Source organism: Triturus cristatus, chromosome 11, assembly GCF_964204655.1.
Source record: "Triturus cristatus chromosome 11, aTriCri1.1, whole genome shotgun sequence".
In the NCBI taxonomy this organism is placed as follows: Eukaryota; Metazoa; Chordata; class Amphibia; order Caudata; family Salamandridae; genus Triturus; species Triturus cristatus.
The window spans coordinates 294,898,705-294,910,953 of record NC_140594.1 but is presented as its reverse complement, the minus strand read 5'-3'; positions in this window follow the sequence as shown (position 1 = coordinate 294,910,953).

Sequence of the window (12,249 nt, the reverse complement as noted above, 5' to 3'; positions counted from 1 at the left end):
CTGTCACGTCAATGAGCTGCCACGTAACGAATTCGGCCGGTGTGTAACTGTAAAACAAACCAGCGTAAACAACAGGAAAGGGCCAACAAGAACACACACGCGCGAACTGTAGAGTGATAAAAAGGGGGGGGAAGCGGGGGCGCAGAGACGGGAGACATGCACATAACTTTTCAATTAATCCGCCTCGTCCCCCTTCTATCCCCACCCCTCGCCCAGCAACATCACTTGGTGCCCCTGATATGTCACTTAAGGCCCTAAAGGCAGCCAGCAGTTACAGCGTGCATATTTATGTAGCGCACACTCAACCTGAAGGTATGGGCGCAAAATTCTCCTGCACCATGCCGTCCCTGCCTCAAGCATCGGCCTTCTAGGCCGCCAGCCACTACATGCTGCCTGTTTACATAGCGCAAGACCGACCTGAAGGTATTGGAGCGTTTTACATGAGCGCCGCATTTAAATCACACAGTCCGGCACTGGGGGCGTAGTACCGTATCTCCTGCCCGACTGTCCCCGATCCTGATCACCGTCCAACTTCACCCCCCGGGGCCCGGGGGGCTTATCCCAATCTTCGCATGCTCTACCGTCCCCGATCTCGCGAGCCCCGCCCCCGCAAATGCGGGCGCGACCTCACGGGCCCGAAACTTATTTCTCCCGACAACTTCGTCAGCCCCGTTGTTTCCCTCACGCATCGCGCAAATGGCTGGAGGAATTGGAAGGCTATTATGCATTCAACGAACATTTGTGTGTAGCATAGCATGCCGCCTGTTTTATTTATATAGCGCAAACCCGACCTGAAGTTATTGGAGCGCTTTAACCTAGCCCGTCTTTACATTACACATTCAGGCACAGTGCGGTTGAGAGAGTTGCCCAGAATCACAGGATGCGGACGCGTGCTCGAACCCAAGGTTTCCTGCACCAAAGGTGGCAGTTAAGCCTACGGACCACGTCCTCTCACGACATTGCAGGCGGCGCATCGCGTCCGTACGAGAAGGCCCGATGGGACGCTTCGTCGGCGTTAAAGCCACGATGGCTGTTCGTCCCCCAATGCGGACGCGATCTCGGAACCTGATTCAACCAAGACCGCAACCCGCCCGCAGGCCAACCCGCCCCCGCGCACGCAGCCCATCGGAAAGGGGCTAAGTCATCCATACTCACACAACCGTGCCCGGTTCGGTACTTCCCATGAACCAACACAGGAAGACTGGCCAGCCAAAGCAGGGACTTGCTTTATATTCTAATGCTCTGCCGGCTGAGCCACATCGAGTATAGCAGGCCGCCGGTTCGAAAATCGAGCCGGGCGCGGTTCCCCCGGACCAGGGCGCCGGGTGCACGGCCCAGTGGTCGGCCGCCGGAGCAATGAGAAAGGACCCCAGACATACATCTATAATCCCAGGACGCCAAGGTTCGAACCCGGTTCCCGAAGCTCCCAAGACGGGCGCGTGCCCCCCCGGACCAGGGCACGGTTCATTCGGACCAGGGTGCCGGGTGCACGGCCCAGTGGTCGGCCACCGGAGCACTGAGAAAGCACCCCAGACATATATCTATAATCCCAGGACTCCGAGGTTCGACCCCGGTTCCCGAAGCTCCAAAGACGCACACGGGTCCCCCCGGACCAGCCGTGAGCACCAGGTGAGGCGGGGTGTCCATGTGAAACCGCGCGTTAGACGACCTGACAGCCTCCCAGATCCCCCAATGGGCAGTGCAGCCCTCCCGCCCACAGCGCATCGTAACCGCCATGGGGCGCAGGGGTGGGGGGAGTTACGCGCTCGCAACCGGACATGCCACGGAGCCACTCGCCCACGATCCGCGGGAAAGCACGCGCCCCTAGATCCGTGCAAGCCTCCCCTCGGACGCTTCCCCCCAGCGTAGATGCTGGGCCTACCGCTATAGTCGGCCTGGATACTCGCTAAGACCCGGTGTGACCACCTCCCTGCCCCCTCCTAGTCCCAAGCCCCGGTTCCCCATACGGCCCACAGGGTTGTCTCTGAACAGGGGCCGGGGTGAGACACGCTTTGTACCCGTCCCTAAGGTGGGACCCAGCTGGGGAGGTGGGTGGGTGGCGGGTAAACTAACCTCGTGGTCACTCCAGCAGCGGACACAAAGCACGATCAGTCGGCGACAAAGGCAGACTACACCGTCTCCTCTTGCCCGCTGCCCCGATCAGCCCTCTCTGTGGTGCAGAGTTCAAGGCAGCAAACTTTGTCTCCCACAAATATCTACCCGCTCGCCCCTTGCCAGGAATAAATCATGGCCAACCACGAGCCTTGCTCCGTGCACGGCCCCCCCCCGCCCGTGGTACTCCGACCACAGGGCCCCGTCTCCTGGTACTGCCCCGGGACAGGGCCGGGGCGAGGGGGCAAACCGGCAAACTCACCGCAAATTATTACGGGCTGCTGAACGGTCGACGATACGACGAGACGACCGATCAAAAGGCGAGGTGGGAGACAAAGAGGTCGCCAGGAAGGGTGGGGGAAGGCTAAATAGCCTCCCCCTCCCACCAGGGCCAGGAAGTGACACGCATTGCGCGTCACTTCCGGCCAGCCCGAGGGGGGGCTCCGGTCGGTGTCCACGCCCCCTTCCCATGGAAGGGGGTGGGGAGGGGTGACCGGTGCCCCGGGGGCACTAAGGCGCCGACCGCCTATTGGCCCCCTGCGGGGCCGCAGTCACGTTATCGGCGCAGAGACCAGAACTTTGCCCTTTCTCCGTATTATGAGATGAAATGTAGGACACTGCCTCCTTTCACAGTCATAACACGATTGCCAAACTGGTTATACCGTAACCCTGGAGTGCAGCAGGACTGCTAGCCAATTTGTTTCAAATGAGCATAGAAAGGGTGGGCTATTTCGTATCAAACTTACAAATTAAAATATTTACAGCCGTGGTTCTCTGATATACATCTCAACTTAATAACAGTGTCTTACTAATCACAGTCGTTAAAGTAAAAAAAACGGCAATAAAATTGGAAGCAAGTGAACATATATTCATGTGTTGGCTTTAAGAATTTATGTAGCACTTTTTACCCCAGGTTAGATGCAAAGCACTCTGTAGACTAATAACTTATTTTAAAAACCACATGCTTTCGTTATCTCGCACTTCTTTCTGTATGCAAGGGTTATATCTGAATAGGTGCGCCTCTACCTTGGTCAATAGTTTGGGGGCGCGGCTTGCGCCATTTCATAACATTGCATATTAAGAATCCGTTTGGGTAACGCTAAAATAAACAGAAGTAACTCAACATATAATGAAATGTGCCTTCCATAAAGGTATCAACCTATAACTGGAAACGCTTTGTATATATCGTCTTGAAAATTATTTTCTATGTCCACTACTAAAAAACTAAAAAAATGAGAGACCCTGAACCTAGTCGGCTCCATACAGTAAAGTATTGCTGGTAAAAGCGCATTTATTTCAGGGAAATAGCGGATTCGCCCTGTCCAGGCATGCTCACGCTGTGCTTAAAATTCTGCTTTTAGCTCTCCAGAGCAAACTTACAATCGTCCGTAAGCTGGTGTTCTGTGAGCGTACGTGCGAATATATGGTCTAAATGGCATAGGCCTGCATTTAGCTTGTGTTTATAACAGTCCGTGAATTCGAGCAGGCACGGCGCTACGGGCTCCGAAATACCAAAGAAATAAATGTACCTGGAATAACCTTTCCTTCCTTAAACAAGCCCGGCTTCTAAAGTGGTCCGGACGCGAGCGAGCGCCCGCCGCGCGAAAGTGAAAGCAAATTTGTCACGGCGAGACGTGGCGGAGCGTGGCGCGCTTGGCGGGGGCGGGGGAGCGCATTCCAGGCGGGGGAGCGGACCCTTTGAAGTATGATGCCGAGGGCGCCAGTGGGCTGAAGCGCTTCCCCAAACGGATTGCATGGCGGCACGATGCACTTGATTGTGCGCGTGCTCGCCATGCAATCCACTTTTGGGAGCACTTTGAAATGCCCCTCTTACTAGAGTCTCGCATAGCGATTGCGTAAACGCAATAGCAAGGCGAGACCTAAAAAGGCAGTGTGGAGGGCGTGGCCAAGATGGCGACCAAGTAGGACGTGCCTGCTCGTTGCTCTGACTCAGATTCAGGGCCCCATTTTAAGATTTGCATTCCCAACCCGCAGTGACTGCATGCTGACCCGCTTGCCTGCTCGAGTACCCCGGGGAGCCGGTGATTGAGGCGAACGAGGGACAATGGGCAGAGGTGCGAGGACCTGAGCGCCGCAAGGCCGACGCTGGAGGTCATGAGACGTTCCTCATGGTGCGGCCTGCCCGGGCCTATCGTCTGCTGCAGGGGAGCCGAGACCTTTTTCCCGCCCCAAAGAAGCATGAGAGCGGTGGCCAGTGAAGAGAACGGGCCGTGGCTGTGACCTGGCTGCAGACGGTGTGCATGGCCTGCGGACGACAGGACGGACGCCAGCAGGAGCTTCCAATCGTGGGTCTGGATAGGCGGGGTGTACTGCTGGTGCTCTCCCCCCCTGCACCTGCATCATCGTTTGTGGCCTGTGTAGCCCCGGGAGGCGCGAGACATCTCTGTGGAAAGGCGTGAGCCGGCGCCAGGTGGCAGGGCTCCGTGTGCGCTGTCCCTGCAGGCCCACACCCCCTTAGTGATTGGCAAGCGGCTGGGGCGGAGATCGGCCCGCAGGCCTCAAGCTGTAGGCATCAGGGGCACAGCCAGGAGGCCTCCTGTTGCTATCTGCAGGTGCACTGGGTAGGGTCCTAACCGCCAGTGGGGCAGTGACACGGGACAGTAAGGAGTGCTACTGGATCCCCAGGTCACGGACCATTCCAGGTGCAGACACCGGCTGAGCCAACACGCCCCCAAACCAGAACAGGCCAGAGCCAAGTCTGGACTATTGAGCACTGGTAGATCGAGGTCACCAGACGGAGTAGACAGGGCGGATAGGTGTGAGGCAGAATCCAGACATAGTAATTGTCAGTCGCTCCGTTGGGAGACCTCTTGAGAGCAATAGCGATTCCCTATGGGACTGGGAGCCTGTGGGGCGCAAACCCTTATCCCACTCAATTTAAGCGCCGTCCTTACACACCGAACTTTGATCCCCTCATCCAGATCCCTAGATCTAGTTGCCGGTGGCTGAGGTGAGGGGGCCGCAGGCAGGTCCCTCATCGGAGACGCCGAACATGGCGACCGCCAAGGGGGTGGGGGGAGAAGGACAGGTCCGTCAAGGACCTGTTACTTAAGATGCTGACGTCCAACGTGTCGGAAAGCACCGACCCGGCGGACACTGGGGAAGCTGACGCTCCAGTTACCCGTACTTTCATTGAAACCCTCTTTGTGTCACTCCAGGATGATTTCAAGCAGATGAAGGCCGAAAACACGCAGGAGATATGGGCGGTACGAAAGGATGTAGACTCTCTGGGAGACAGGGTTGACACCCTTGAGACTCAAAGCACGAACAGAGATGAAGAGATCGAACTCCTACAACAGGAGGTGCTGTGCTTGAAAGATCAACACCTAGACCTCCAGGCTCACGCGGAAGAGATGGAGAATAGCTCTAGACACTACAACATACGTATCCGCAATATTCTCCACGGGGCGGAAGGCCAGAATGTCGCAGCCTTTGTGAAGGGTCTTTTTAGGTCGATCCATGATGCTCCGGACGACATGGAAATCAAACTGGACCGCAAGCTCCGAGTGGGCCTGGGGAGGCCTTCCCCGCCCCCCCACCCCCCGGATATTCTCTCATGTGTGCCCAACTTTCAACTGAAGGAACGAATCCTACAAAGAGCTAGAGCCAGCGAGTCCTTGCAATTGCAGGGTCATCGGCCCCTTCTGTTCCAGGACTTAGCGGCCTCAACACTCCAGAAGAGGAGAGCCTTCCGGCCCGTCACAGCACACCTCTGAGACAGTAATATCCAGTATTCTTGGGGGCACCCCTTCCGCCACAATAGGAAGACTCAGCAAGTTTGATCAGTCAAAGAGCCCTGTCAATTGCTACACATTTCCGAAGCGGACACTGACGGCCCGCCCTCGCCTTCTAGGTCCAGGAAGGGTTAGCAGTATGGGAGCTGGAAGTCTGTTGGCGCGAACACTTTGAAATCGCGCCCGGATCCCGACACAATCGCCAGAGAGAGACAGGCCATCCTGGCTTCACTCGGAGACGACACCTCGGGCTCAGGCTGAGGGCGCCGATAGACTGAGCTTGTGCAAGTCTTCGTCCCGGGCATGTGTGAGCAGTTGGGTGTATGCTGGTTGACGCATGAGTCCAGGGCCCGGAGGAACCAAGCAACGGAGCGACCCGTCAAACTGGACCTCTTCTACCCCCATCCCTTGGGAATGCATTCCCAGGACATTTCAAATTTCTTGTGTTCTGTTTTGTTTCTAAGTTCTATGTTGGGGTGTGGTTTTTTAGATTGGGGACCATCTGTAAACTTGCTTGCATCGCCCCTCTCACTTGGATACGAATCGTCCTTGGTTGGCATTTCCTGTCAGTCCATGACTCTCTCAGTAGAGACGTGCCCCGCAGCACCATGGCCATCCCACCAGTAGTAGTCCCATGACCCGGCCTCTTAAGATCTTGACCTTGAATGTGAAGGGGTTAAATAATCCCATCAAGCAACAAGCTATACTGTCATATTTAGAGCACTCTGATGCCCATGTATGCTTGCTGCAAGAAACTTACCTTCTCCACGGGGATACTCAGAGAATATGTTCTCGCGCATTCCAGCAACAATTTTTCTCCTCACTTTCCATATAGAAAGCAGGGGTGGCTATTCTGATCTCTAGCAAATTCCCGGGGAAGATAGGGTCTAAATGCACTGAACAGAAGGGCAGACTCCTCGCTTACTCCTTCAGACTCGGTCCGCAGTCAATCACCATAGGATCAGTCTACGCACCGAACGAGGGCCAGGAAAAATACCTGAAGACGGTGGTGCAGGATCTGAGTGCAGCCCCCGATGATTATGATCCTCTTGGGGGAGGGTGGGACCTAAACACAGTCTTTGATGGCAACCTGGACAGATCAGCCAAGAGACAGGGGCAAACAGGGGCACTCTCTAATGAAGGAAACAAATGCTTATAAGTGCAGGGCTGGCTGACATATGGAGAGAACAACACCCGAACACACGGAAATACTAATTCTACTCACATTCCCACAAAACATACACCCGGATTGTTTATTTCCTTGGTTCATCGAGTCTGTCTCCCTGGGTCACCAGTGTAGATATTAAACCTCGCGCCTTATCCGACCATTCAGCAGTCACACTAGCCCTCCTACTAACAGTGGAGCGTACTGCTCCGCGCACGTGGAGGCTTTGGGACACACTGCTACATAGGCCAGAGGTGGTCTGATAGGTCTCTAAGGCATTGAGCGACTATCTTGCTGTGAACTATACCCCTGACACACAAATAGCTACTCTCTGGGGCGTCCTTAAGGTGGTAACGAGGGGCGAATTAATTGCAATCTCGGCCCTAGATAACAGACAAGAGAGAGCTTCTGATGCAGCAGATGCAGGAGCTAGAGCGAATCCACCAACGGACTGGAGACCCGAGGGTCTGGAGGCAACTTGAAGCAACGCGCTCTCAACTAGCTGCGCTTGACCTAGATCAGGCAGATTATGCTGTGCTGCGACTCCGCCACAATTTTTATACCAGGGGGACAGAGCAGGGCAGCTGTTGGCGCATAGGCCGAGGTTGCAGAGACAGGCATCGTCGGGGAGGAGGTGGCCACTGATCGTTGAACAGCCAACGCCTTTTGGTAATTTTATGCAGCTCTATACACCGCGCAGAATCTGTCTCCCCTGGCCCAGATTCAATATCTGCAGGGTGTCCCAACATCCACAGTCACCAAGGACCAGGCGGAAGAAATCGCCGCCCCAATCAGGGTTGAGGAGGTAGTCACGGCAATCGCCAGGCTTAAACCGCTGAAGTTCCCAGAACCGGATGGTTTTTCCACTGCATTTTATAAAGCTTTTTGTCCCATATTGGCCCCCATCCTCACAAGAGTGTATAACGCGGTTGGAATTACATCTGCCCTTCCCAAGTCAATGCTGGAAGCATCGGTTATAGTTATCCCAAGGCTGGGAAAGACAAGCGACTCTTTGCCTCATATCGTCCAATCTCTCTGCTTAACCTCAACTTCAAGCTATTTACAGGGGTACTTGTGTCCCGCTTGTCACCGCTACTGCCTGGGCTGATCGACCCTGATCAGTCTGGTTTTGTGCCAGACCATCAATGTGCGGACAATACAAAGTGCATAATTCATATAATCGACAAATCTGAACGCTTCGACACCAAGCGCATACTGCTGTCCTTAGACGCTGAGAAAGCGTTCGTCAGAGTGGCGTATATGAAAACAACGATACAACACTTTGGGCTCCCAGAGCGGTTCATAGCCTGGGTCTTTAGCGGATACACAGACCCTGTCGCCACAGTCCAGGTCAATGGTTACTCCTCCACCCCGTTTTCCATACAGAAAGGGACCCGGCAGGGGTGCCCCTTCTCCCCCCTGCTTTTTGTTCTTTATATGGAGCATTTGGCCCAACGTATCCGGGACCATCAATTGATCTCGGGCATCGGCTTTGGGGAGGATTTGCACACACTTAGTATGTACGCAGATGATGTCATTGTGTCGCTAGAGAACCCTCTGACCTCTGTCCCGGCAGTTCTGTCGGAGCTGGAACACTTCTCCCTAGTCGCCGGCTTCAAAATCAATGTCCCTAAATCACAGGCCTTAAACCTTACCCTAAAACAATAGACACTTTCCTCCTACAGAATTCACTCCCTGTACAGTGGGCCTCAGAGACGATTCCCTACTTGGGGACACAGCTGGCGGCGTCAGTGTTGGACACGATAAAGCTTAACTATGCAACCCTACTCAGACAGGTCAGGGACGACATACGCCGTTGGAGGCCACATGAGCTGTCTTGGCTAGGCCGGACAGACTCTTCCAACTAGAGCCCCCTCAAGGTATGCTGAGCACAATCCAGCAAGAGCTAGAATCCTTCATATGGGCGGGCAGAAAGTCTAGAATGCAGCGAGACCTGAGCTACAGGCCTTCAGAGGATGTTAGGACTTTCGTGGAGTGGTCACGCTCAGAGTCAGAGAAGCATTGGCTCTTCATAGATAGGGCGATAGCCGGTAGATCGCTATGGCAGATACCCTTCCTTCCCAAGGAGGCTAGACCAAAAAATGAATACCTATCGTATGTAACGAGGGCCCCCTTAATGGTTGGGATAAAATAGCGGTTAAAAGGAATCTTACTACCTTTCCGTCCCCCTTGACCCCAATTGTGGCCATTGCCTTCTTATCCCCCGGGGCTAGACATCAAAGCCTACGTGCGATGGACAGACGAGCGTCGCAGATCGATCGGCCACATCTTCGACATTGAGGGCCCACATTCTTTCGCGGACTTACGCCGCGAGACCGGGCTCCCTCAGTCGGAACGCTTTCGCTACCACCAGATACGACACTGGGTCATGCACCCTGAGATCCGTCGGCAAGCACAAGGCCGCCTTACCACCTATGAAAGATGGCTTTTATCTAAGTCAGATGACGCCCACTTGGTATCGCAGCTGTACTGCCTAATCAGGCAGCCCATCCCACCCCATAAGTCCCTTAGCCAGAAGAGATGAGAAGCAGAGCTGGAACGCACTATCAGCCAACGGGAGTGGCAGGACATATACTACAGGGCTAAACATACGGCACGCAACGTGGCTAGTATCGAGACAGCTACTAAAGGTAGTTACATATTGGTACTACACTCCTGTGCGTCTTCACAAATACAGCCCACTTAAGAGTCCTCACTGTTGGTACGGATGCGATATGCTAGGCACGCTTACTCACGTTCTGTGCGATTGCCCTAGGTTACAATCCTATTGGGATCAGATTCTACGAGATATAGATTCACACTTCGACACAGAGTTGCCCCGGTTTCTAGCTTATATCCTGTTGGTTTTACCAAACGCTCTTACATTTTCCCTAACGTCACGAAAGGGTCGCCAAATTGCATTGGCCTTGGGGGCGTCCCTACAAAACATTCTCACACATTGGGGCTCTAACCGCATACCTTCATATACGGGCTGGCTGCATCGCATGTGGTACATCCTGGGCATGGAAAAGATATCCCTCTCATTGGTCTGCAAAAGCGCGTCATTCCCTGATTTGAGGGGCCCCTTTCTAGGGCTACTGTCCTCTGAATTTAATGAGATTACTTGCCCCAAGTACCTGAGGCTGCTATGCCTTGCCGAACCGGTGCAGGAGAACTCTCAGAATACGAATTAGCCAGGATGGTTACGTCCACGGGAGAGCGGCGGGATGGGTTGAGTGAATGTGGGGAGGGGTCCCAGGGTGGGCGGTTGTTTGAAGGGTAGTTTAGTAAGCTTCTAGGACTTTTCCCGCTCCTTGGGACATCAGAATGAGTACCTTAACATGCTAATGTTCATTTGTTATTTGTGCAAAATATAATAAAGAAATTGTAAACCTAAAAAAGTGGACCACACAGGACCGAAATGCACTGTCGCACTACAGCTTGTGCCCAGGGCATGTGCAGCAATATTATGGGGAGCACAGCAATACTGCTGTGTGGGAGCTGCAAACCCCTGCGTTGCCAAGCCGGAGTTGAGCGCCGCAGGGTTCCACTCCATTATGTCCAACGGAGCTCTGCAGGAACAGCCATCACCCAGCAGGCTGGACCACCCCAAGGCCTCCCAGCCGGCCCGAACAGCCGGATGGCTGGTTCACAGGCTCAAATGCAAAAACAACAGTTGATGGACAGAATGCAGAACAATGTCATACATTCACCCCAGTACAGAGATCTGGGCCTAAATCCATCATTTGTTTTTTTTTTTGCTCACCTTGTCATTCCAGTTTGAACCCAGCCATATGCAAATCAGTCTTGACCCTGTGCCTCATGGGAACAGTCCAGACCGAACTGCCAAGCGAGGTCCTCCCTGGACTGGAACCAAGCAGCCTAGGACCGGTTTCGGGGTTTCACCCCTCGTGAGCCAGGATAGCTTGATTCCAGTGGCATGGAGAGCACGGGACTCACGTCCGAGCATACCCGTCCCACTCAGGGTGACAAATGCAAAAACAACAGTTGATGGACAGAATGCAGAACAATGTCATACATTCACCCCAGTACAGAGATCTGGGCCTAAATCCATCGTTTTTTTGCTCACCATGCCATTCCAGTTTGAACCCAGCCATATGCAAATCAGTCTTGACCCTGTGCCTCATGGGAACAGTCCAGACCAAACTGCCAAGCCAGGTCCTCCCTGGACTGGAACCAAGCATCCTAGGACGGGTTTCGGGGTTTCACCCCTCGTCAGCCAGGATAGCTTGATTCCAGTAGCATGGAGAGCACGGGACTCACGTCTGAGCATACCCGTCCCACTCGGGGTGACAAATGCAAAAACAACATTTGGACAGAATGCAGAACAATGTCATACATTCACCCCAGTACAGAGATCTGGGCCTAAATCCATCATTTTTTTGCTCACCATGCCATTCCAGTTTGAACCCAGCAATATGCAAATCAGTCTTGACCCTGTGCCTCACGGGAACAGTCCAGACCGAACTGCCAAGTTGGGTGGTGTGGTGAGCAAAATAACAATGGATTAAACCCAGATCTGTTTTGCCAATGTGCAAAATTCCGTCCATCATCTTGTGAGTTTTGCTGTTCGTCCTATGTGGGAAGGGTATGCCCAGACGTGGGTCCCATGCTCACTACGCCACTGGAGTCAAGCTATCCTGGCTGAAGAGGGGTGAAACCCCGAAACCGGTCCTAGGATGCTTGATTCCGGTCCAGGGAAGGCACAGGGTCAAGACTGATTTGCATATGGCCGTGTCTGAACTGGGGTGGCTTGGTGAGCAAAATAACGATGGATTAAACCCAGATCTGTGACTGGGGGTGAATATTCTGCCAATGTGCAACATTCCGTCCATCATCTTGTGGGTTTTTTTGGTTCACAGGCTCGCCTGCGGCCCCTCTCACTGCGGGGCCTCCGGAGGCGAATCAGGCCAGTCTATAGCCGCGGGCGTAGGTTGGGACTACATGCAAAGGGGGCCGCAAGCAGAGCAATCTCACCTTATGTCAGCGGGGACCATCCACTCATCTCCTCAATGGGTAAGGCCGCTGGAAGCCGCTCACCAGCTCTTCGGTTGGCGCAGCCCGATCTCGGCCGCGCAGTGCTCACTGCCTCAGCTCCGTACCCATGCTCTCGGAGGCCTCAGCTTGCTGTGTTTTTAGGCGTGCAGCCGCCCCATACGGCTCCGATTCATGCCGGTACTCTGGTGCAGACAGGCC